The following is a 25,203-nucleotide window of genomic DNA, read 5'->3' on the forward strand; positions in this document are numbered from 1 at the left end:
TTCTTTAAGCTATGTACAGTATGATTTAGTGGTTCAGGGCATGGATTTCCTGGGTATGATTCCTGAGTTTTACTTTTAGTAATTTATGTGGATAAATTATGTAAGATCTCTGTCTCATATTTTCAAAGTGGAGTTATACAAAATTAAAATAGTGTAATGAGGAGTTCCCGTCGTGGCGCAGTGGTTAACGAATCCGACTAGGAACCATGAGGTTGCGGGTTCGGTCCCTGCCCTTGCTCAGTGGGTAAAGGATCCGGCGTTGCTGTGAGCTGTGGTGTAGGTTGCAGACGCGGCTCGGATCCCGCGTTGCTGTGGCTCTGGTGTAGGCCGGTGGCTACAGCTCCAATTGGACCCCTAACCTGGGAACCTCCATATGCCGCGGGAGCAGCCCAAGAAATAGCAAAAAAGCCAAAAAAAAAAAAAGTGTAATGAAGGTAAAAGAAAACAGACGTGATGAATAATTGAACAGGTACTGCTGAAACATATCTTATAAGCTAAAGGATGGCTTGACAATTATTTTAAAGAGAGTATAAATGTGGGAGATAAAATACATGAATGTATCAATTAACATTTATCCAAATATGGATAACACATTTCTTCCACACAAGGTTAAGAACAGCTGTTGAATTATAAAACAAGATGAATATTATCCCAGTGACTATGGATGTATTTATCTGTAATTGACTCATTTATGCCCTCCATTGTGTATTGACTTTATCTCTGGGTTGGTTTCCCTTTTGATGGCAAAATGGACATAGATTGTGCCAGATTTCATATCCACATACCATGAGGTTCAGAGGAAGAGATATTGATATTTTGTGGCTATCTTTTCAAATAAAGGATACATATTTCTCAGAAACATCAAGAGAATCACCTCTTTTATGTCACTGGCTGCAAATAAGTGACATATTCCTCCCTTAGCTGACATCTGGGATTCCGTGATGCTAGTGTTGGTGTGAGTGGTGCAGAAAATTTTGGTATTCTTATAAAATGGAAACTAAGTCAATGAAAGTCTGAAAACTAAAAATATCCTTTGAGGTAGACAGTGAATATATGATGTACAGCTTATCTATGACTCAGTTCCCCCAAATATTTGATACCCAGATTCCTCATTGCTCATAAAGTATCTTATGTACATAAAGATCCTTGTTCATGTGGATTATATCTATCCACTTTTAACATATTATAAAATCAAAGAGAAAAAGAAGCAACAGAATGGAAGCATATCATAAAATCCAGGAAGTTGAAATGGACCTAATTTAAAAGTGGATAGTAAATTAGGTTATCTGAAATTTACTCATATATGATATAGGAGCTCCTATACAAATTGATTTTTAGTAATTAATTGAAAAATGAAAATAATAAGCCTGAAACAGGTTTACCTATATAAATATGTTAAAACATATTGCAGCATATGTTTATTGAATGGCCAAATATGTTAGGCACCTCGTTAAGTATTGGTGTTATGAAATCAATTATATCATGTTTGATATTCACAGGAAGAAGATAGGTCTTATTTTTATTATTCAATAAAATAAATATAGTTACAATTCACTATAATTTTTTTTCTTTAAAATGTTGCTCCTGTGAACTCCTCTCCTTTTAAGGTATTCTCCAGGTTCAGTCCTCCTCATCTAATACATGATTTATGAAGTTAGTCTCATTGCTTCAGGGCTTTCACTTACAATCCATTGCAAGATCACTTTTCTGAAATGTACAGTATTATTAATTAGTGTCTGATGGCTTTAAGATAATTTCAGATTTCTTAGGGTGGCATTTAAAAGACTTAGTAACCTATCTGGCTTCCCCTTACCCCCACATTTGCCAACAATTCTCACCGATAGTTTCATCAGCTTTCTGACTCTGTCCCTCTGTACACCTCCCTCATCCCCATTCCCAGTGCTACACTCATTTCCATAAACTGTCTTCAGACATAACCATTCCTATTTTCCTAGAAATAGAGTTTTTCCTGTTTTTAAGGCACATTTTACTCCTGATGCCGTTTAAGAACTAAATACCTCAGACTACATGAACCTCCATTTTCTGCATTCCTAAGCATTTTTTGGGGGAAGGTAGAATTGATTCAAATTCTAGTTCACTTCTCTAACCTGTATGAATTTGAGCAAACCCCTAAATATTACAAAGCATGGGATTTTTACTGAGGAAAATCATGAAAATTCACATGTAATAAATTGTCAGGTAATATATAAGAAAGGTCTGGCTTAGCAAGCGCCCAGCAGAGAATAGGTTCTTAGAAAATAATTTTGTCTTTCATATTTGCACATGTAAGGATCAGCAAATATTATTATTTTGCTTTTTAAATTTTTACTATTTTCTGTTTCATTCATGCCTGATTAGAACCTCCAATTTTTGTTAATGCTGTGCTTACATCAGTAATTTATGTGAGGAAGTCCTGTCTTGGCTCAGTCTTAATAGATCCAACTAGTATTCATGAGGATGAAGGTTTAATTCCTGGCCTCACCCAGTGGGTTAAGAATCTGGCAATGCTGTGAGCTGTGTTGTAAGTCAAAGATATAAGTTGTATCCTGTGTTGATGTGGCTGTGGCCTTTAGCCTGGGAATTTCCATATTCAGCATGCCTGGCCCTAAAAAACAAAACCAAAAAAATTTTGTTGGAACCATTTCAGATGGTGATTTTTTTTTGTCTTTTTGCCTTTTCTAGTGCCACTCCCATGGCATATGGAGGTTCCCAGGCTAGGGGTCAAATCAGAGCTGTAGCTGCCAGCCTACATCAGAGCCACAGCAACATGGGATCTGGGCCACATCTGCAACCTACACCACAGCTCACGGCAATACCGGATCCTTAACCCACTGAGCAAGGCCAGGGATGGAACCCACAACCTCATGGTTCCTAGTTGGATTCTTTAACCACTGCACCACGATGGGAACTCCATCAGATGGTGGTATTCTTAATAACAAGCAGGATAAATAAATACATCAGAGAGAAAAATATTTATTTGCTTATATATTCTGGATTTGCACAGTCATAGATGATATTCAATCATTCAATCTACATGAAAATATTAAATATATAGTTCTGTCAATGTAAGGAGCATCATCGTCAAGCACAGATTTTTAAATGTGCAGATACTATAATTCAGAGAACTTGAGAGAATTTGACAAATCTAAAGAGGAAAATATATATTCTCTGTGATATAATATTCAAATGAAGTCTAGAACAACTTGAAATTATAATACAATTAAAATATATTGCTAACTTCTGTCAAATGGTGTTGCTTAAAATTAATATTTGAGAATTTGGGGTATGGGGAAGTTCATAAGATTATGCCTTGGGATTCCAGAAATTTTTCCAAAAATATTAAATGCAGGTGACGTTTATATGTAAGGATTTTAATTCCCCAAAATATTAAATGCAGGTGACCTTTATATGTAACGACTTTAATTCCTATCATTTAATGAATTTGTTGAAAAAACTTATACTCTGAAACATAGATAAGAAGTGTAACTAACTACACCCTGACAAAATTGTGACCTCAAGAGTAATTATTTAGCTGATTCCTGATGTAAAATAGTTGCTTAAATTTTCGAATACAGTTTACATTTGTTTATTAGATTGATAAACCATCATGTTTCAGTAATTGGAGGGAGTGGGATGGATTGGAAGCTTGGGGTTAATAGATGCAAACTATTTCTTTTGAAATAGATTAGCCATGAGATTCTGCTGTGTACCACTGAGGACTATGTCTAGTCACTTATGATGGAGCATGATAATGGGAGAAAAAAGAATATACATGTATGTGTAACTAGGTCACCATGCTGTACAGTAGAAAAAAATTGTATTGGGGAAATAACAATAAAAAAATTAAAAAAAGAGAAATACCCATTTTCCACCTTATGAGTACTCTTGATTTTGATAGAAAGTTTAGCAGATTAAAATCAGTTATCCATGTGGGAAAATATTTGTTTCATAATGTTATGAAGTCTTCTTCATGATTTTTTTGGTAACATTTATTACTTCCTTGTTTCTTAAGCTATAAATAAAAGGGTTTAATAAAGGAATAACTAGAGTATAAAAAACAGCAACAGGAATATCTTTATCTCCTTCATTACCTGAATTTGGTCCAACATACATGAAGATAAGAGAACCATAGAATATGGAGACAGAGAGAAAGTGGGATGCACAAGTAGATAAGGCTTTGCCTTTGCCCTTGTTGGATTTCATTGTGAAAACTGTGAAAAGGATGAAAAGATAAGAGATTATTACTATGGTGATAGAGAAGGTTAAAATTGACCCAGCCAAGATAAATAACATCATTTCATTGATATAAGGGTCAATACAGGAGAGTCTGAACAATGGAAGAACATCACAAAAGAAGTGATTAATTTGATTAAACCTACAGAAAGTTAACCTAAACAGAAATCCTATTTGAATCATGGGATGCATGTTTCCGGCTATATAGGCTCCTGTAATCATTTGAAGGCAGAGTTTGTTTGACATCCTGGTGTGGTACTGCAGTGGGTTGCAGATGGCCACATAGCGATCATAGGCCATTGCTGCCAGGAGAAAGCAGTCTGTAGTTTCAGCTAGGCAGAGAAAATAAAATTGTGCCATGCATTCATAGAGGGAAATGATTCTGTCCTTGGAAAAGAAGTTCTGTAGCATCTTGGGGGTGATGGCGCTGGAACAACAGGAATCCATCAGAGCGAGATTGGTGTGTGAAGACGAGACTCAGCAAATATCAGTGCCACCAGACCAAGGTTTCCCACCATGGTGATCAGGTAGATGGTAAGGAACACCAGAAACAGAATGGTCCTCAGCTCTGGGTGATTACTAAATCCTATGAGGATAAATTCTGTTGTCAAGGAGTGGTTATCCTGAATCATATCCACCTTCTCTGTTGAAATCTGAATTGTGGAGACAAAAGATCTGAAATTAGAGTGCATAGTTTTCCTTTCAAAATTTTCTTTTATGAGGATTGATGCTCTTTTTAAGCTTACCCCTTTTCTCTGGGATACAGGGACACATACCTATAGGGGACATGCATTTCTGTGGAAAGTAAGCTTTTTAGATCTTGACTTTGAAACTTGGGATTCCCAAAACTATTTTGATAATTCTAAAGATTATGCTTACAGTGGAAAAGAATTGTCCTTATGAATTTATGAAGAATATTATAATATGTATGGTACCCATATTTCATTCAGTATTCCCCCAAAATATGCCAGTTTTTATAGTGGAGTTCTTTAAATATCAAATCATTTTACATATATATATATTTTAATTGAACAACATATGTTTATATATTCTCTCAAGTGAGTGAATGTTTGAATAGTATAAACAGGTTAATTTTATATCTTAGGAATTCCATGTAAATCACTAAGGATAAAGTAGAGGAATATTGATCTTTAAAGACAATTATTTTGGATGCTATGAAAATAAATACCCATATGTTATCACTTCTGTTACCAGTGTCATGCTAAATCCATTATTCTTTTTGAATGTGCCAAGATATCTAAGTCCTTTGCTTCCTTATGTACAGCGTAGTTTTTATATAATGATACTTAATAAAGTTTATTCAGTGCCCTAGAATACACCAATCTCCACTATTCTGAACTATTAAGAGTATCTTATATACCCAACACAATCTATAATAATTTGTGTATAATCTAACATTGCTCTTCTTCATTTCTTCATTTATAATTTCCTTTGTATATTTTTGATATTTTAAGGTTTTCTGTGACTTATAATTATTATAGTAGGTGTACAATGTTACAGGGAAAATAGCATGGTTGATTCCCTTCCTACCTCTAGTCCAATGATCTGGGATGAATGAATTTGTTTTCAGTATCCTGCCAGTGGTCTGTAGTGAACTATCTGGTATGTGCAGATTGAGACAATTTTGAAGAGCAGTTTACAGAGGGCAATATTCAAAGTTCATTGTTTAAAAATATCTGTATTTCTTTTTCCTTGAATTAACTGACCTGATATTTTTCCATTTCCAAAAAAAACTACATAAGACTTTCTCAAATATATCACAATTCATTAAAAGCTAATAAATAATATTTAGCCATGCCTTTATACTTGTTTTCTAACACTTAGCAATATAGAAAATCCTTTAAATCTTAATATGATGTGTGAGAACCAATTTTTGTTTTCTTTCCAAAGTCTACCTTTGTACTAATAGTTAGTGATCTACAAAATATTATGAGTGTATAAGCACATAAATTCTATGGTCAAAATTGTTTACATCAATTTCAAAATACAATCACTGACTAAAAGTTTTATTTTTTGTTTTAAAATATTAAACATGCCAATTTATTATTCATCCAAGATAGAAATAACATTATGTGCATACATGAATTATGTAATATAATTATAATTTGTCCTTACCTGTATCTTTTGAAGTTCTGCCTTTGAATCAGAGGCCTAATAAGTTGTAATAATTTTTTCATTCTTGTTTCCCATAGTCTTACATTTTTGAATAGCCAGAATGATAAATTGTTGAAATATAACAAGAAAGATGCTTAATCATTCAGAAAAATAAATAGTAATTGATGATAATATTAACAGTAAAAGTAAATGGGAATATTCCTCTAAATTTCACTGAGAAGTGTTGTTAACAACTCATTCGCTTTATGGTGTGAAGTCCATTAGAATTACAGAATATAAACCTGGTCTCTAAGCATTTGGGCTTAAAAGAATAAATCTGGGAGACTACCAAGAGGTCAGTGTCAATAAATATTTTCTTTACAATGTAAATTTAGATTTAATTTTTCCATCAAATGCTAAAGGGATTTCTGTATAATGACTTCAGTGTATTTCTATGGGGAGTTTTGGTCACTAAGACATACATTTCCAGACATTAATTAAAGATGACCTGTGGGGAGTTCCCATTGTGGATCATGGAGTTAAGAACTGGACATAGTGTCCACGAGGATATGGGTTTGATCTCTGGCTTTGCTCAGTGGGCTAGGTATCTGATGTTGACTAAGGATGCAGCACAGTTCACAGATCCCATCTTGGATCTAGGATCCCCCATTGCTGTGGCTGTATTGAAGACTGGCAGCTGCAGCTTTGAACTGACCCCTAGCCCTGGAACTTCCATATGCCATATTTTGGCCTCAAAAGGAAAAAAAAAAATGACCTGTTAAAAAAAATGAGGTTGAAATAAAAGACCTTCCTTAAAGTCACTAAGGCAATTTGAGATCATCTTTCTGATTCTTATGTAACTGAATGCATTTTTACAAATCTATTCATACGTTTTGTAAAATGTAAAAAGGAGCAGAAGAGTCAAGTTGCTATCATCTCTTACTGGAATAATTAATATGTTTATCAGATTAATATGGCTTATGAACTGTGCTTTTTTATTACTCAATTAATTTATTACATTTATAGTTGTACAGTGATCATCACAACCCAATTTTATAGGATTTCCATCCCAAAACCCCAGTGCATCCCTCTACCCCCCCAAACTGTCTTCTTTGGAAACCATTAGTTTTTCAAATTCTGTGAGTCAGTATCTGTTCTGAAAGAAGTTCATTCTGTCCTTTTTTCAGATTCCACATGTCAGTGAAAGCATTTGATGTTTGTGTCTCATTGTCTGACTGACTTCACTCAGCATGGTAGTTTCTAGATCCTCCATGTTGCTAAAAATGCTGGTATTTTGTTGATTTTAATGGCTGAGTAATATTTCATTGTGTATATGTACCACATCTTCTTGATCCACTCCTCTGTCAATGGACATTTAGGTTGTTTCCATGACTTAGCTATTGCAAATAGTGCTGCAATGAATATTCAGAGTACATGTGTCTTTTTGAGTCATGGTTTTCTCTGGATAGATGCCCAGGAGTGGGATTGCTGGATCAAATGGTAGTTCTATTTTTAGTTTTTTGAGGAATCTCCATACTGTTTTCCACAAGGGTTGCACTAATTTATAATCCAACAAACAGTGTAATAGTGTTCCTTTTTCTCCACACCCTCTCTAGCATTTATTGTTTGTAGATTTTGTGATGACAGCCATTCTCACTGGTGTGAGGTGGTACCTCATAGTGCTTTTGATTTGCATTTCTCTAATTTTAATGAGTGATGTTGAACATCTTTTCAGCAATCAGAGAAGTAAAAGAAATAAAAGGAATCCAAATTGGAAAGGAAGTAGTAAAACTATCACTGTTTCCAGATGACATGATACTATACCCAGAGAATCCTAAAGACCCTACCAGAAAATTGTGAGAGCTCATCAATGAATTTGACAGTCAAAGGATACAAAATTAATACACAGAAATCGACAGCATTTCTATACACCAACAATGAAAGATCAGAAAGAGAAATTAGGGAAGCAATCCCATTTACCATCACATCCAAAAGAATAAAACACCTAGGAGTGAACCTACCTAAAGAGACAAAAGACCTGTGCTCTGAAAACTATATGACACTGATGAAAGAAATCAAAGGTGACACAACTAGATGGAAAGACATACAATGCTCTTGGATTGAAAGAGTCAATATTATCAAAATGACTATACTACCCCCAAGGCAATCTAGAGATTCAATGCAATCCCTATCAAATTATCAAGGACATTTTTCACAGAACTCAAACAAAATATTTTTTTTTGTCTTTTTGCCATTTCTTGGGCCGCTCCCACGGCATATGGAGGTTCCCAGGCTAGGGGTCGAATTACAGCTGTAGCTGCCAGCCTATGCCAGAGCCACAGCAACACGGGATCCAAGCTGCATCTGCAACCTACACCACAGCTCATGGCAACGCTGGTTCCTTAACCCACTGAGCAAGGGCAGGGATCAAACCCTCAACCTCATGGTTCCTAGTTGGATTCGTTAACCACTACACCAAGATGGGAACTCCTGAACAAAATATTTTAGTTTTTTGAAGCACAAAAGACCCAGAATAGCCAAAGATATCCTGAAAAAGAAAAATGGAATCAGGCTCCCTGACTTCAGACTATACTACAAAGCAATAATCATCAAAACCATATGGTACTGGCACAAAGACAGAAATATAGATCAGTGGAACAGGATTGAACTATGTTTGAATTTGGAGCAGATACTAAAAGATATAGAAGATTCAGTGGGTAGAGCATCAAGATGACAGAGGAGTAAGACCCAATGTTCACCTTCTCTCACAAACATATAAAAAAAAAAATGTACTGTGTAACAATTTGCACAGAACATCTACTAAACACTGGCAGAACACCTTAAACCTCCAAAAATAGCAAGAACCCCTCCACATAACTGTGTAGAACAAAAGGGGGGAAAAAGAGAGAAAACTTAATAAGGATGGGAAAAACACTCTTGAGAGGGAGCTGTGAAAGAGGAAAGGAATCCACATGCTGGGTAGCGTCCTGATGGGCAGAACATCCCAGACCGGGGGACCTCAAAGCCTCAGAGAAAAGTGCAACAGCTGGAATGAGGAAGGCAAGGCAGAGAGAGAGAGCGTGCCACAAGACGATTGGTGCCACCTCTGAGGGGCTAGGGACCCATGGACCATTGTTGGGGCAGAGTATTTGGCCTGCAGTATAAGGAAGGAAACATTGTTGGGGAGGACAAGAAGAGGATGCATGCACCACTATAGGAATATCTTTCTCTGTGCATATGCAGACTCTCAGTGAAGTTATAAGTGGTGAGGCCCTTCTTGTGTAGGCTGTGGGTGGTGGTGTGTCCTGCCATGGCTAAGCGTGATGGGGTGCCTCTTGTGTGGTCTACAAATGGTCAGGGCAAACTCAGTCATTTCAGAATCCAGAAGTGGGCATGGCTTGCTACCATAATGGGCTCAAGAACGGGTGTTATCTACTGCCCCCATCACTTCAGAGGTTGGCACAGAGGAGGGCACTTCAAATGAACACCACTCATTGTTACTCTCACTCCCCTGGGGATGCACCTGCTCTGCTGCTGCCACTGCCACATGCTACAGGCACAACCTATATCTGCCTGAGGGCACTGAAACAAGGAGTAGCCTGTGTCACCTTCCCATGAGTACGTGCAACTGTCAAAGGACCATCAATGAGGCACTGGCTACTAGCCCTGACCATTGCCTCCACCTCCCTGGAAACATACACAGCACATTAAAAATAAAGGATAAACCCTCAAAAATAGTCACAGGCACTCGCACATGTAAATAGTCCTCTAAAACTACAGTAGTTGTTTTCCCTAAACTGACAGTAAAAGAAAAATATAGGCAAAATGAATAAGCTCAGAAACCACTTCTAGTTAAAAGAACAGTAGAATTCCCCAGGAGAAAACAATGAAACAGACCTCTGCAGATTAAGAGACACCAAGTTCAAAAAAGTAGATAGTGAAAATACTGAAGGAATCAAGGGCAGATATGAATAGTAATACAGTTACTTTAAAAAGGAACTAGAAAATATAAGGAGGAGGAATTAAAAAATAGAAATTTCATTTGCAGAAATTCAAGATGAGTAAAAGGCATTGAAGAGCAGAATGAATAATGCAGAGGAACGAATTTGTGACTTGGAAGATAGAATAATGGAAACCACCTAATCAGGACAGCAGACTAAAAACCAATTAAAAAAATGAAAGCAAGATAAGAGATCTATGGAATAATATAAAGTGGGACAATCTATACATATTAGGATTCCAGAAGGAGAAGGAAAATAAAAGGGGACTGAAAAACTATTTGAAGGCATCATGGCTCAAAACTTTCCCAATCTGAAGAAAACAGATATCAAGATACAGGAAGCACAAAGGTCCCCAAACAAGTTGAAACAAAACAGGCCCACACCAAGATATACTGCAATAAAAATGGCAAAATTAAAAATAAAGAGAGGATTTAAATAGCAGCCAGAGAAAAGCAAATAGTTACAAAGGAACCCCCCAAAAGCCTATCAGCTGATTTCTCTACAGAAACTTTACAGGCCAGAAGAGAGTGGCAAGTTTTATTCTGAGTATTAAAAGGGAAAAATTTGCACCTTAAAATACTTTATCCAGTAAGTTTATTTAAAATAGAAATAAAGAATTTCTCTAACAAACAAACACTAAAATACTGCAGTAGTAAATCCATTCTAAAAGAAATACGGTAAGAGCTCCTCTAAATAAAAAAGGAGAAGAAATAGGATGGATTAAATGAAAACTGGAAAGAAATCACTCAAAAAACCAGTATACATATCCAAAAGGAAAAAAAAAAAAACTGTTCTGAAACTACAGTAAACACAAGGAATAGCAAAAATGATATACATGAACATGTTGCAAAAAGACATCAAAATCAAAAAACGTGGAGATGGAAAGTAAGAAAATCTCAGAAGTTCCTATTGTGGCTCAGCAGTAAATGAGCCTGGCTGGTATCGATGAAGATGCAGGTTTGATTCCATGCCTTGCTCAGTGGGTTAATGATCTGGCTTTGCCCTGATATGTGTGGTAGATTGCAGATGCCACTCTGATCCCACATTGCTGTGGCTGTGGCAAAGGCTGGAATCTGGAGCTCTGATTTGAGCCCTAGCCAGGGAACATCCAGCCCTAAAAAGAAAAAAAAAAGTAGGAATATCTAGACTCTTTTTTAGAATGTGTTTGAGCCTACGTAACTACCTGCTTTTACAATGCTTTTACCACTTTATCAAATGTCAATTTTTTATGTCTTCATTGTGAACACCTTGGCTAGATAGCTTTAATTTACCAATCATGTTATACATCTTTTGGGCTCCTAACAACAAACTGAGATAGATTCTTAAAACAGGCTGCATTGATTTTTAAAAACATTTCAGTACTATGGAACCTTAAATATTTATAATATATGGGGTGTGGTGAGAGACCATGGCTAGAATGAGCAAAATATAAGGATTTCTTAGGTTTTAGAAATGGCTTTTGACATTAAGCTCATAATCTAGTGTGCAGAAAGACACTTGTATTGCTAACTCACAAGAAATTCAGGCTGTGATATAAACAAGTGTAAATATACTGTATGAAAATATGATGAAGTAAGTGAATAGAGATCTGGAGGAAAAAAAAAGAAAGTTTTCTCATTGAAAGTATTTCATATGAATCTTGCAGACTAAGGAGGATTATAGTATGTGAAGTCCATGAGAAAAAGAAGCAACAGAATGGAAGCATATCATAAAATCCAAGAAGCTTGAAATAGACCTAATTCAAAAGTGGGTAGTAAATTAGGTTATCTGAAATTTACTCATATATGATATAGGAGCTCCTTGCAGGTAATATAAAGAGACTGGGAAAACTCTTTTGAAATTGTGCTATTTGGTTTCTTCCCTGCCAACTCACTGGACCTTCTCTCAGTAAGGTCATAAACAATGCTAAATGCCAACTGCAAAGGACATAAAATTATCTTAAAACACTAAGCTGTAGTTTTTTCTTTTTCTATTGAAAGTCTTCACCTTCAGTTTCTGTGATAACAGTCCCTGCTTCTGTCTTATTGACTGTTCCATTTCAGACTTTATCTGCTGGGTTATGTTTCTCTCTTTGCCTTTAAAATGCTTTGTGTTCCCCTTGGTTCTATACCTGACCATCCTCTTATTTCACTCTAGAGTTTTCCCCAGACTTTCTTATTTTCTTAAATGTTTCAACTATGTTCCATCTTCTGGTGAGTTCACTAAATGAAAGTTCCAATTTTTGGAATATATTCATATGGAAAATAACTTGGGATATGTTTTAAATATATACACTTTTACCTACTTATAAGTAAATGTACCACTAGGCTAAAATGTATATTATAAAACATGAAAATAGAAATTATGACTTAATGATGAAATGGTATTAACATTTCAACTTATATGTTAATGCTGTAAAATGTTACTCCTGCTAACACAATTATTAATTATATAATAATAATCTTAAGTTTAGTAAAATAAATATAATGGTATATGGCATACTATTCAGATCTTAGCTTAGTGCTGCCTATTTCAGCATTTCCAGAACTTGTTTAAATTTATTTCTAAATATTTCCTAATGTTTGGTCTGACACATTTTAAATACACAGATACATCTGTTCAAATGGGGAAGAATACAAGTTTTCACTGTATTCCAAAACAAGAAGGGGCATTCCAGTCCATCCAGGCTGTGGGGTAAACAGCCCTAATATTTGTTTTTGTTTGGTTTTTTAACATATAATTGAGTATTTTTTAAACTTCCCATCACCTATTGCAATCTGATATCTACCCCATCTTCGAGACCTAGCCAAAATAAGGAAAAATATTTATGTGCCAAAGAATGAAATACCTGTTTGAACATTGCTCACATTCTGGTTACTGGCACAGAGAAATCAATCTATAAATACAATCGGCAACAGCAGTATTATAACACAAAAATATTAACTTGTATTTCTACATATTCCCTCTCTTAACACAAAGAAATAACCTTTTATATGGTGTAATGGTAGGTTCTTGGAGGTTATTGATGCAATTTTATATATGTCAATTTTTCCCTTAATAAGTCATAAGTTCCCAGTAGGCAGGGACAATCATGCATCTTTATATTCCCATGTGAGACATATGGTATGACCTCAAAATGTGATTGGTTCTTAGTTCTGCAGTATCAGGTAAATGTTATAGATGTATATATGTATGTATCTATGTATTAATGTATTGTTATGTTTGATTTTTAATCCATTTTGAGATAATTTGTGTGTACAGTATAAGATAGCGTGTTGCTTTCATTCTTTTGCATGTTGACCCAGTTTCCCCAAGACCATTTTTCAAAAAGACTATCCTTTCCCCATTATATATTTTTAGATAAATTTGTAAATTTATTCACTATATATGTATGGGTGTGTTTCTGGACCCACTTTTCTGTGCCTCTGATCTTTGTATTTGCTCTTATACCATTTCTGTACTTTTTGATTATTATAGCTTTGTCATATAATTTGTAATTGAGAAGCATGATGCATTCACTTCTGTTCTTTCTCAATACTGCCTTGGGATTTCCTGCCATGGCTACGTGGGTTAAAATTTTGACTGAAGTGACTCTGGACACTGTGGAAGTGTGGGTTTGATTCCTGGCCTGGCCCATGTGTTAAAGAATCTGACATTTCTGCTGCTGTGGAATAGCTTGCACTTGTGGAGTAGCTCAGAGCTGTGGTTCAGATTCAAGCCCTAGCCCAGGAATTTCCATATGTCATGAATGTGGCCATAAAACTAAATTAAAAAAAAATATTGCCTTGTCTATTTCTGTGAGAAACAACACTGGCAGTTTAACAGTTATTGCTTTGAATCTGCAGATTGCTTTGAGAGGTATGGCCATATTAGTAGTAATAATACTACCTCCAATTCATGACCCCAAAGTATCTTTCCATTTATTTATGTCTTCTCTAATGTTTTTCATCAACTTCTTATAGTTTCCAATATACAAGTATTTTATCCCCTTCTTTAATTTATTCCAAGGTATTTTACTTTGTGTGATGCAACTGTAAATAAAATTTTTTAATCATATTTGTCTTTCTGATAAGTTTATCAGTTTGTAGAAACAGTTGAATTTTTTATATTCATTTTGTATCCTACAACTTTCCTGAATTATTATTTCTATCAGTTTTTAGCTGGGATTTCTAGGGTTTCGCATCTATAATTTCATTTCATATGAAAATGGCATTTTTACTGCTTCCTGCCAGATTTGAATGTCTCTGTTTCTTTGTTATTGTCCAATTCCTGTGGTTAGGACTTCTAATAGTGTGTTTATTGAAAGTTGGCAAAGGTGAGCATCTTTGTCTTGATCCTGATGTCAGAGGCAAAAGTTTCATATTTTAAGTGTTCAGTATCGTTTAGCTATAGGCTTATCATATTTGACCTTTATTATGTTGAGGTGCAGTCCCTCTCTACGAACTTTGTTTAGAGATGTTATCCTAAATGGATATTGGATTTTGCCTTTTTCTACATTTATTGAGATGATTTTTGTTGCAGATTTTGCAATTGTGTTCCTCAGACATATTGGCTTGTTAAGTATTTTTTCTTGTTCAGTCTTTATCTAGTTTTCGTGTCAGAGTAATGCTTGTCTGGAAAGTGAGTTTGGTATTGTTCCCTGTCATCTGTTTTTTGAAGTCTTTGGGAAAAGTTTATGCTAATTATTTTTTAAATGTTTGGAAGAATTCACCAGTGTAGCCATCTTGTGCTGGATTTTGTTTTTTAGGGGGGGTTTTGTTACTGATTCAATCTCCTTACTAGATATCAACCATTCTGTTAAGGTATTCTATTTCTTTGTGATTAAGTCTTGTTAAGTTATATGTTTCTAGAAATGTATCCATTTCCTCTAGATTGTCCAATTTGTTTGTGTATAAAATTTCTCATTGTAGTTTCTTATAATCCTTTGTATGTAGGTTCATTTATGCCATAATTTTCTTTTGTCTTTTTACCTTTTCTAGGGTCACTCCCATGGCATATGGAGGTTCCCAGGATAGGGGTCTAATAGGAGCTATAGCCGCTAGCCTACACAGGGGTCACAGCAGTGCAGGATCCGAGCTATGTTTGTGACCTACACCACAGCTCACAGCAATGTCGGATCCTTAACCCACTGTGCAAGGCCAGGGATTGAACCCACAACATCATGGTTCCTAGTTGGATTCATTAACCACTGAGCCATGATGGGAACTCCAGAGACCATGATGGAAGATATAAGAAAAATAATGTATATACATGTATATACATATGACTGGGTCATGGTGCTATAGAGCTGAAATTGACTCTACACTGTAAATCAATTTTTCTACACTGTAGAGTCAATTTCAGCTCTACAGCATCATGACCCAGTCATATGCATATACATTCTTTTTCTCATATTATCTTCTACCATGTTTTATCCCAAGAGATTGTATAGTTCCATGTGTTATACAGTATTATTCATTCTAAATGTAATAGTTTACATATACCAACCTCAAACTCCCCATCTATCCCACTTATCCCAAAATTGTTAGCAGGTATATTCTCTATGTTCATGACCTGTTTTTGTTTTGTAGATAGCCTCATTTATGGCATATTTTAGACTCCACATATAAGTGTTATCATATAGTATTTGTCTTTCTCTTTCTGAGTCACTTCACTTAGTATGAGAATCTCTAGTTCCATCCATGTTACTGCAAATGGCATTGTTTTGTTCCTTTTTATGTCTGAGTTGTATTACACTGTATGTATGTACCACATTTTCTTAAACCATTCATTTGTTGATGGATATTTAGGTTGCTTTCATTTCTTGGCTATTGTGAATAGTGCTGCTATGAACATATGCAAAAATGTATCTTCCTTAATTGTAATTTTTTGCCTAGATATACACCCAGGAGATGGATTGATGAATCATATGACAGTTCTATATGCAATTTACTGAGGAATGCCCATAGTGTTTTCCATAGTGGTGAAAACAATTTATATTCCCACCAATGGTGTAGGAGGGTTCCCTTTCCTCCACACTTTTTTTAGTGTTTGCTATTTGTAGACTTATTAATGATGGCCATTCTGACTTACGTGAGGTTGTACTTCACTGAAGTTTTGATTTCCATTTCTCTAATAATTAGTGATGTTGTGCATTTTTTCACATGCCTATTAGCCATCCATATGTCTTCTTTGGAGAAATGTTGACTTAGGTCTTCTGCCCACTTATTTGTTAGATTGTATGTTTTTTGTTGGGGAGTTCTATGAATTGTTTGTATATTTGGGAGATTAAGCCCTTGTTGGTTGCTGCATTCACAACCATTTTCTCTAATTCTAAATGGTTTTTGAATGGTTTCTTTTGCTGCACAAAAGCTTGTATGCTTGATTAAGTCCCATTTGTTTGGGTTTGGTTTTATTTCTATTGACTAGGGAGAGTGACCTAAGAAAATGTTTCTATGGTTTATGTCAATGGATGTTTTGTCTATGTTCTTATCTAGGAGTTTATTGTGTCATTTCTCATGTTAAAGGGTTTAAGTCATTTTGGTTTATTTTTGTGTGTGGTGTGTGGGTGTGTTCTAGTTTCCTTGATTTTCATGCATCTGTCCAGTTTTGCCAGCACCACTGGCTGAGGAAACTTTCTTTATTCCATTTTATTATTTTTTTTCTTTTCTTTTTAAGTCCTCACCTGAAGCAAATGGAAGTTTTTGGGTGGCCAGGGGTCCAATTCAAGCTGCAAATGGCAGCTTATACCATAGCCATGCCAATGCCAGATCAAAGCCACATCTGTGAGATACATCACAGCTTATGGCAACGCTGGATCCTTAACCAACTGAGTGAGGCCAGGGATCAAACCTACAACCTAAAGGACACTATGTCAGGTTCTTAACCTGCTAAGCCACAACAAGAATTTCATTTCTTATTCCTGTGTTATATTCTTGCCTCCTTTGTCAAAGATTGATTGATCATAGGTGTATGGGTTTGTTTCTGGGCTATTTTGTTCCATTCATCCTTATAACTGTTTTAATATCAGTACCACACTGTCCTGATTGCTGTAGCTTTGTAATATTTTCTGAAGTCTGGGAGAGTTATGTCTCCTGTTTTTGTTTTTGTTTTTTTGTTTTTTTTTTCCCTCAGGATTGCTTTGGCAATTCTATATATTTTATACTTCCATACAAATTTTGGGATTGTTTGTTATAGTCCTGTTGATACCAGAATCTGGGTTCTTGTTCATGGAAGTCAAAGAATGAAATCCACGAACACACAGGCAGCAAGCAAGGAAAGTCTTTATTAAAAAAAAAAGCAAATGGCTCCCACAGCTTCTGGAAGGGGTGGGAGAAGAGCCCCCTTCTCTATTATCCTATAGGGATTTTTATCTCTTAAATGTGGGCTGGGACCCCAATGTGGGGGAGTCCAGAAAGATGTGGTTTTCTCCCATTGGCCTTGCTCAGTTACCTAATCAGTCCATGTCCAATAGAGATTTTAGGGTTGGAAATGTCCTATAAGTTTATGGTTTCTTTGGTGTTTTCTTTCCTTAGATTAAGTCACCATCCCTCTCATTCCTTTTCTATCAGTTGAGGAGTGGGATAGATATTTGAATTTCCTATAGTAAACAAAACCTGTGGGGAAGGCTCTTTTTCTATAATAAAACAAGTCCTGTGGGGGTGTTACTCCCTGGAGACCTTAAGCCATAACTATTAATCAATAGCCATATCAAAGAATTTATGGGAGCCTGATCTTCTACATTAACTACTTGAGTTAGTATTCTGTTTCACTGTGAAAAATGTCATGGGAAAGTTGATAGGGATCACATTAAATCTGTAGATTGCTTTGGGTAGTATGGTCATTTTTATTATATTAATTCTCCTAATCCAGGAGCATGAGATATCTTTCCATTTCTTTGAATCATATTTAATTTCCATGATTAGTGTGTTATAGTTCTCAGCATATAAGTCTATCACACCCTTGGTCAGGTTTATTCCTGGGTATTTAATTTTGGGTGGTGCAATTTTAAAAGGTATTGCTTTTTATATTCCTTTATAGTATTTAATTGCTACTATACAGGAATGCAACCAATTTCTGAATGCTTATCTTATATCTTGCTTCTTTGCTGAATTTGTGTATCTGTTTGAGTCTTTTTTGTGTGGAGTCCTTAGGTTTTCCTATAAATATATCATGTCATCTGCATAAAGTGACCATTTGACCTCTTCTCTTCCAAGTGGGTACATTTTTTTTCTTTGTTTATCTGATTGCTGTGGCTAGGAATGAAAGTGGTGGGAGTGGACATCCTTGGCTTGTTCCAGATTTTAGCAGGAAGGCTTTTAGATTTTCTCCTTTGAGTATTATATAGGCTGTGGATTTGTCATAAATAAATTTTATTATGTTGATATATGTTCCCTCTGTATCCACTTTGGTATGAGATTTTATTATGAATCAATGCTGGATTTTATCAAATGCTTTTTTCTCATCTATTGAGATGATCATGTAGTTTTTGACTTTTCTTTTGTTAATGTGGCACATCAGTTATCTTCCTAGTGTTTATTTCATTTATTTCCATTTTGATCCTTGTTTCCTGGCTTCTAGTAATATTGAGCTTTCTCTTTTCTTTCTCTTTCTATCTTTCCTTGATGTTCAAAGCTATTTTGTTTATTTGTGTTCTTGTTTATGTAGCATTTACTCCTATGGACTTCACTCTGAGCACTCTTTTCCTGCACACATATGTTTTGTATATACGTTGTGTTTTCAGTTTTTGTAATATATTGCATTTAAATTTCATTTATCTCAAGGTATATCTGGTTTCTGTTTAATTTCTGCTTTGATATATGGATTTTTCAGTAGCATGTTTTTTTGTTGCTATTTTTTGTGAATTTTCCAATTTTCTTGTAATTGATTTCATAGCATTGTAGTAGGAAAAGATTATTGATATGTTCTCTATCTCCTTAAATTTCCCAAGACTTACTTTATGGCCTATCAAGTGATCTTACTTGGAGAATATTTTATGTGCCCTTGAAAGGAATGTGTATTTTGTTGCTTTTGAACGTAATAGTCTGTGCATGTCTGTTAGTTCACCTGTTTTTATGTGTAATTAAGACCAGTATTTCCTTATTGAGCTTCTTTCTGGGTGATCTATCCATTAATGACCTTGATATACTAATGTCACCTACTTGTATTGTGTTCTATTTCTCTCTTTAGGTTAGTTAATATTTGCTTTCTATATTTAGGGGATCTTATGGAGGCAACACATTACTTTTTAGGGCCACAAGCATGACATATGGAATTTCCAAGGCTAGGGTTCAAATTGGAACTGTAGCTGCTGGCCTACACCACAGCCACATCAATGTGGGATTAAAACCTCATCTGCAACCTACTCCAAAGCTCACAGCAATGCTGGATCCTTAACCCACTGAGCGAGGCCAGGGGTTGATCCCATGTCCTCATGGATACTAATCAGATTCATGACCACTGAGTTACATGGAGTTATGGAAACTCCCTGAAAAAATGTTTATAAATACTGTATCTTCTCATTGGATTGACCCTCTTATTATAAAATGACATTCTTTGTCTCTTACTATGGCCTTTGTTTTAAAGTCTATATTTTGTGGTATAAGTGAAATTACCTCAACTTTATTTTGGTTTCTATTCAAATGGTATACTTTTTTCTATCCTTTCACTTTCAGTCTATTTGTATCCTTACATCTGTAGAGTCTCTTACAGGAAGCATATAGATGGCTCTTCTATATTTATTTATTCTTTTATCTTTAAGCTATTGTCAATATACAATGTTGTGCTAATTTCTGTTGTGGAGCAAAGTGACTTATTTCCTTTTATACATTCTTTTCCATTATGGTTTATTCCAGGACTGTATATAGTTCCCTGCACTATACAGTAACACCTTGCTGTTTATCCATTATAAATATAGTAGCTTGCATCTGCTAACCCCAACTTCCTCATCCATCTCACTCACCTCACTCCCCCTTAGAAACCACAATTCTGGCCCTATATCTGTATGTTTCTGTTTCATAGATAGGTTCTTATGTGCATATTTTAGATTCCACATCTAAATGATAGCTATGGTATTTCTCTTTCTCTTTTTGACTTACTTTATTTAGTATAGTATCTAGTTTCATCTATGTTGCTGCCAATGGCATTAGATGGTTCTTATTTTTTTAAATCATTTAGATACTTTACATCTTTAAAAACATTTAATGTGATATAGTTGATTTACAGTGTTGTATTAGCTTCAGGTTTTCACTAAAGTTGGTCAGTTATACATATATACATTATTTTCTCATATAGGCTATTGTAGAACATTGAGAAAACCTTCATATTCTATACATTAGGTCCATGTTAGTTGTCTATTTTATATATAGTAGTGCTGTTGTGTTAATCCTATTGTCCCAATTTCTTCTCTCCCCATGGTTTCACCTTTGGTAACCCTAAGTTTGATTTTTAATTCTGAGTTTGTTTCTGTTTTATAAATAAGTTCTTGTGATAGCATATATTTGTCTTTGTCTGACTTACTTCATTTAAGTAAGGTCCTTCCACATTGCTGCAAGTGGCATTGTATCATTCATTCTCATGGCTAATAGTCCATTGCCTATATATACCACTTCTTTATCCATTCCTCTGTTGACTGACACCCAGTAAAGTTGCAGGATACAAAATTAATAAACAGAAATTTCTTGAATTCCTATACACTAATAATGAAAGAACAGAACAAAATTAAGGAAACAATCCTATTTACTATCATGACAAAAAGAAAAGTATACCTAGGAATAAGCCTACCTAAAGAGGCAAAAGACCTGTACTCTGAAAATTACAAGACACTTATGAAATTAATCAAAGGTGACATAAAAAGATAGAAAGATACACCATGATCTTGGACTGGAAGAATCAGTACTGTCAAAATGACTGTACTACCCAATGCAATCAAAATGCCAATGACATTTTTTCACAGAACTAGAACAAAAATTTTCTAAATTTGTATAGAAACACAAGGGACCTCAAATAGCCAAAGTAATATTGAAAAAGAAAAACATAACTGGAAGAATCAGGCCCCCAGACTTCAGACTATACCATAAAGATAGAGTAGTCAAAAGAGTACTGTACTGGCACAAAAAACAGAAATATAGATCAGTAGAACAGGATATAAAGCTCAGAGATAAACCCAAGCACCTATGGCCAACTAATCTATGATATAGAAGCAAGAATATAAAATGGAAGAAAAAAAGTCTTCTCAATAAGTGGTACAGGGAAAAATACACAGTTACATGAAAAAAAGGAATAAACTTTCTCTAACACCATATGCAAAAATAAACTCAAAATGAATTAAATACCTAAACCTAAGGCCAGACAGTATAAAATTCCTAGTGGAAAATATAGGCAGAATACTCTCTGACAGAAATAGCAGTTAGTATCTTTTTTGATCCACCTCCCAGAGTATATGAATCTAAAAACAAAACAACATTTTTTGTTTAGAGAATTTGACCCATTTACATTTAAATTAATTATTGAAAGGAAAGGACGTAATAGTATCATATTTTTCCTGAATGTTTTGTAGTTCCTTTTTTCTTTTGCTCTTTTCATTTGTGAATTGGTGGTTCTGTGTAGGGATATGCTTTGATTCTCTTCCCTTAATTCTTTTTCTAGATTTAATACATGTTTGCCATGAAGCTTTGTGTATCATTTTATTTTTATATGTTTCTTTTTTTAATGATTTTTATTTTTTCCATTATAGCTGGTTTATAGTGTCCTATCAAATTTCTCACTACAGCAAAAAGACCCCTTCATATATACATATATATATATATATATATATATATGTATATATATTCTTTTTCTCACGTTATCCTCTATTATGCTCCATCATACATGACTAGATATAGTTCCCAGTGCTATACAGCAGGATCTCATTACTTATCCATTTCAAAGGCAATGATTTGCATCTATTAACCCCAGATTCCCAATCCTTCCCACTCCCTCCCACTCCAGCTTGGCAACCACAAGTCTGTTCTCCAAATCCATGAGTTTCTTTTCTGTGGAAAGTTTCATTTGTGCCCTATATTAGATTCCATATGTAAGTAATGCCATATGATATTTGTCTTTCTCTTTCTGATGTACTTCACTTAGAATGAGAATCTCTAGTTCCATCCATTTTCCTTTTTATGACTGAGTAGTATTCCATTTTGCTACAAATGGCATTAGTTTTTTTCTTTTTTTATAGCTGAGTAGTATTCTGCTGTCCTACCCTGGTTTGGGCTACTGGATGATGACAGAAGCCTTGACACTCTATCTCCTGTAATCTATTTTACTCATCTTCCCAGTCTGATTTTCAAAAGCATAGATTTGATCACATCAACCTTTTACTCAAAAACATTCAATGACTTGTCTTGGCTTATATAGCAATGATTCTAGAAACAATCTAGAATCATCTGGATTTAGTCTCCTATCCAAGCTCTAGTATTATGCAGCACTATCTTTGCAATGTATTCTGTTAGCATTATTTTGCTTTAGTACAACTCACTTTTTTAAGTTTTTTAGAAGTATTGTTAACTTATAAGGCTGTGATAATTTCTGCTGTACAGCAAAGTGACCTAGTCATACACATCCACATATCTATTACCTCTCAGATATTTCCTACATGAATTATCACAGAAAACTGGGTGGAGTTCTCCGTGCTGTACAGCAGGTCCCTGTTGGCTAACCATTCCATTTACCTCAGTGTGCATATGCCAATCCCAAACCCCCAGTTCATCCCTCCCACCCACCCCCAACTGTGCCCTTTGGTAACCATGTGTTTTTCAAAGTCTGGAGTCTGTATCTGCTCATTTGTATCCTTTTATTTTTTAGATTTTAACATATAGGTGATACAACATGATTGTTTGTCTTTCACTGTCTAACTTCGCTTGGTATGATAGTTTCTAGATCTATCCATGTTGCCACAAATGGCATTATTTTATTCATTTTTATGGATGAGTAATGTTCCATTGTATATGCGTACCACATTTTTTATCCATTCCTTTGTTGATGGACATTTAGGTTGATCCCATGTCTTGGGTAGTATAAATAGTGCTACAGTGAACATTGGGGTTTCTTTACCTTTACAAATTATGGTTTCTCTGCACAGATGCCCAGGAGTTGGATTGCTAGATCACAGGGTAGTTATATTTTTATAAGTTCTTCTTTTTTTGAAGAACTTCCATATTGTTTTCCATGGTGGTTGCATGAATGTACATCTCCACTAACAGTATAAGAAGGTTTTTTTTTTAATTTAATGTTATGGATTACAGTTAACTTACCACGATATATTACTTTCAAGTATACAGTAAAGTGAATCAGTCTTACATATAAAAAAATATATCCATTTTTTCTCATATAGCTTATTGCAAAATGTTGAGTAGATCTTCCTATGCTACACAATAGGCTCTTGTTAATCATGTTTTTTATATTAGTGTGTATGTTTTATTTATACTTTCCCAATTCTTCCCTCCCCCTAACTGTTTATACCCATGATAACCATAAAACTGATTTTTAAATCTGTGGATTTGTTTCATAAATAAGTTATTTAGTGTAATTTTATTATATTCCTTATAAATGATACCATGTGATATATTTTTTTGTCTGCCTTACTTCATTCAGTATGATAATCTCTAGGTCTATCCATGTTGCTTCAAATGGCATCATTTCATTCTTTTTAATGACTGAGTAATACTCCATTGTATATATGTACCACTTTTGTTATTGATTCCTTGGTTGGTGGGTGTTTATATTGCTTCCATGGCTATTATAAATAGTGCTTAAATAAACATTGGGGTGCATTATCTTTTTGAATTTTGGTTTTCTCTGGATAGATGCCCATGAGTGGGATTGATGGATCATTTAACATAGTTGTTAAGAACATGGATTCTGGAGACAGATAGTCTGAGTTTGGCTCCTGAGCTCCACCTTAATATTTATTTGGAATAGTTCTGAAACCTTTCTATCCTTCATATTTTTAAGGTGGAGTCATAGGAAATTAAAATTTAGTAATGAAAGTAAAAATCTTAATAGATGTCCTGAATAATTAAATGTATATTACTGAAAAGTTATTTGCAAGCTAAAAAATATATGACGATTAATTTAAAATGGGGAATATACATGGGAGATAAGGCAAGAGGCATGAATATATCAGTTACTGTTTATTCTATTGTACATAAAGCATCTTTTCCAAACAAGCTTAAACGGTAAGATTTGTTGGATTATACAACCTGAAGTAAGGTTTATTCCAGTGACTCTGGGACTGCTTCTCTGTAATTCCTTCTGAAATACCATCTTTCTTTGGACTTCATCTCCAGGCTGTTTTACCTCTTGATGGCATATTGAATGTAGACTGCTCCAGATATCATATCCAAGTGCTGTGATATTCAGAGGGAGAAATATTGCCTATTTTGTGATCTTTTTTAAAATATAGGATTTATATTTCCCAGAAACTTCCAGGAAATCACTTCTATTGTCTTGATGTCCCCAAATAAGTTATGCATTCTTCCCTTAACAGTCCTCTGGGATTCAGTGTTGCTAAGGATGGGGATGAGTATGACAGAAATACACAGCAAAAATTGTGGTACCCTTAGAAAAGGGAAAGAAAATCAATGCATGCAAGTCTAATAGCAAAAAAAAAATGGCCACTAAAATGGAAGATAATGCTAGATATACAAAGTCCAGCTAATTCAGATTTTCTGAATTTTTTTATCTAATTCATTTAGCCCATTAAAGTTACTAGGAACCTAAAGATCCACATTTATGTGAATTATATCTATTAGTATTTACAATATTACAAATTAGAAGCAAATTTGTAAGAAAGAAAAATGCGATTATTCATTAATTCATTCAAAAATAAAAAATAAGTGTTCCCATTATGGCA

The 25,203-nt window shown here is 34.8% G+C and overlaps 1 protein-coding gene and 1 pseudogene across 2 annotated transcripts in view; one reads left to right on the top strand and one right to left on the bottom strand.

Moving 5' to 3' along the window:
* LOC146397788 (uncharacterized) overlaps positions 1-25,203 on the top strand; it is a 797,689-nt gene that overhangs the window by 87,699 nt on the left and 684,787 nt on the right. The gene's annotated exons all lie outside the window — the stretch shown is intronic.
* On the bottom strand, positions 3,955-4,865 carry LOC100156225 (olfactory receptor 5K3-like; annotated as a pseudogene).

The sequence above is a fragment of the Sus scrofa genome, chromosome 13 (genome assembly GCF_054392235.1).
Source record: "Sus scrofa isolate SSC_HxYL_T2T_F1_AM1 chromosome 13, Sscrofa_HxYL_maternal_Yorkshire_Landrace_v2.0, whole genome shotgun sequence".
In the NCBI taxonomy this organism is placed as follows: Eukaryota; Metazoa; Chordata; class Mammalia; order Artiodactyla; family Suidae; genus Sus; species Sus scrofa.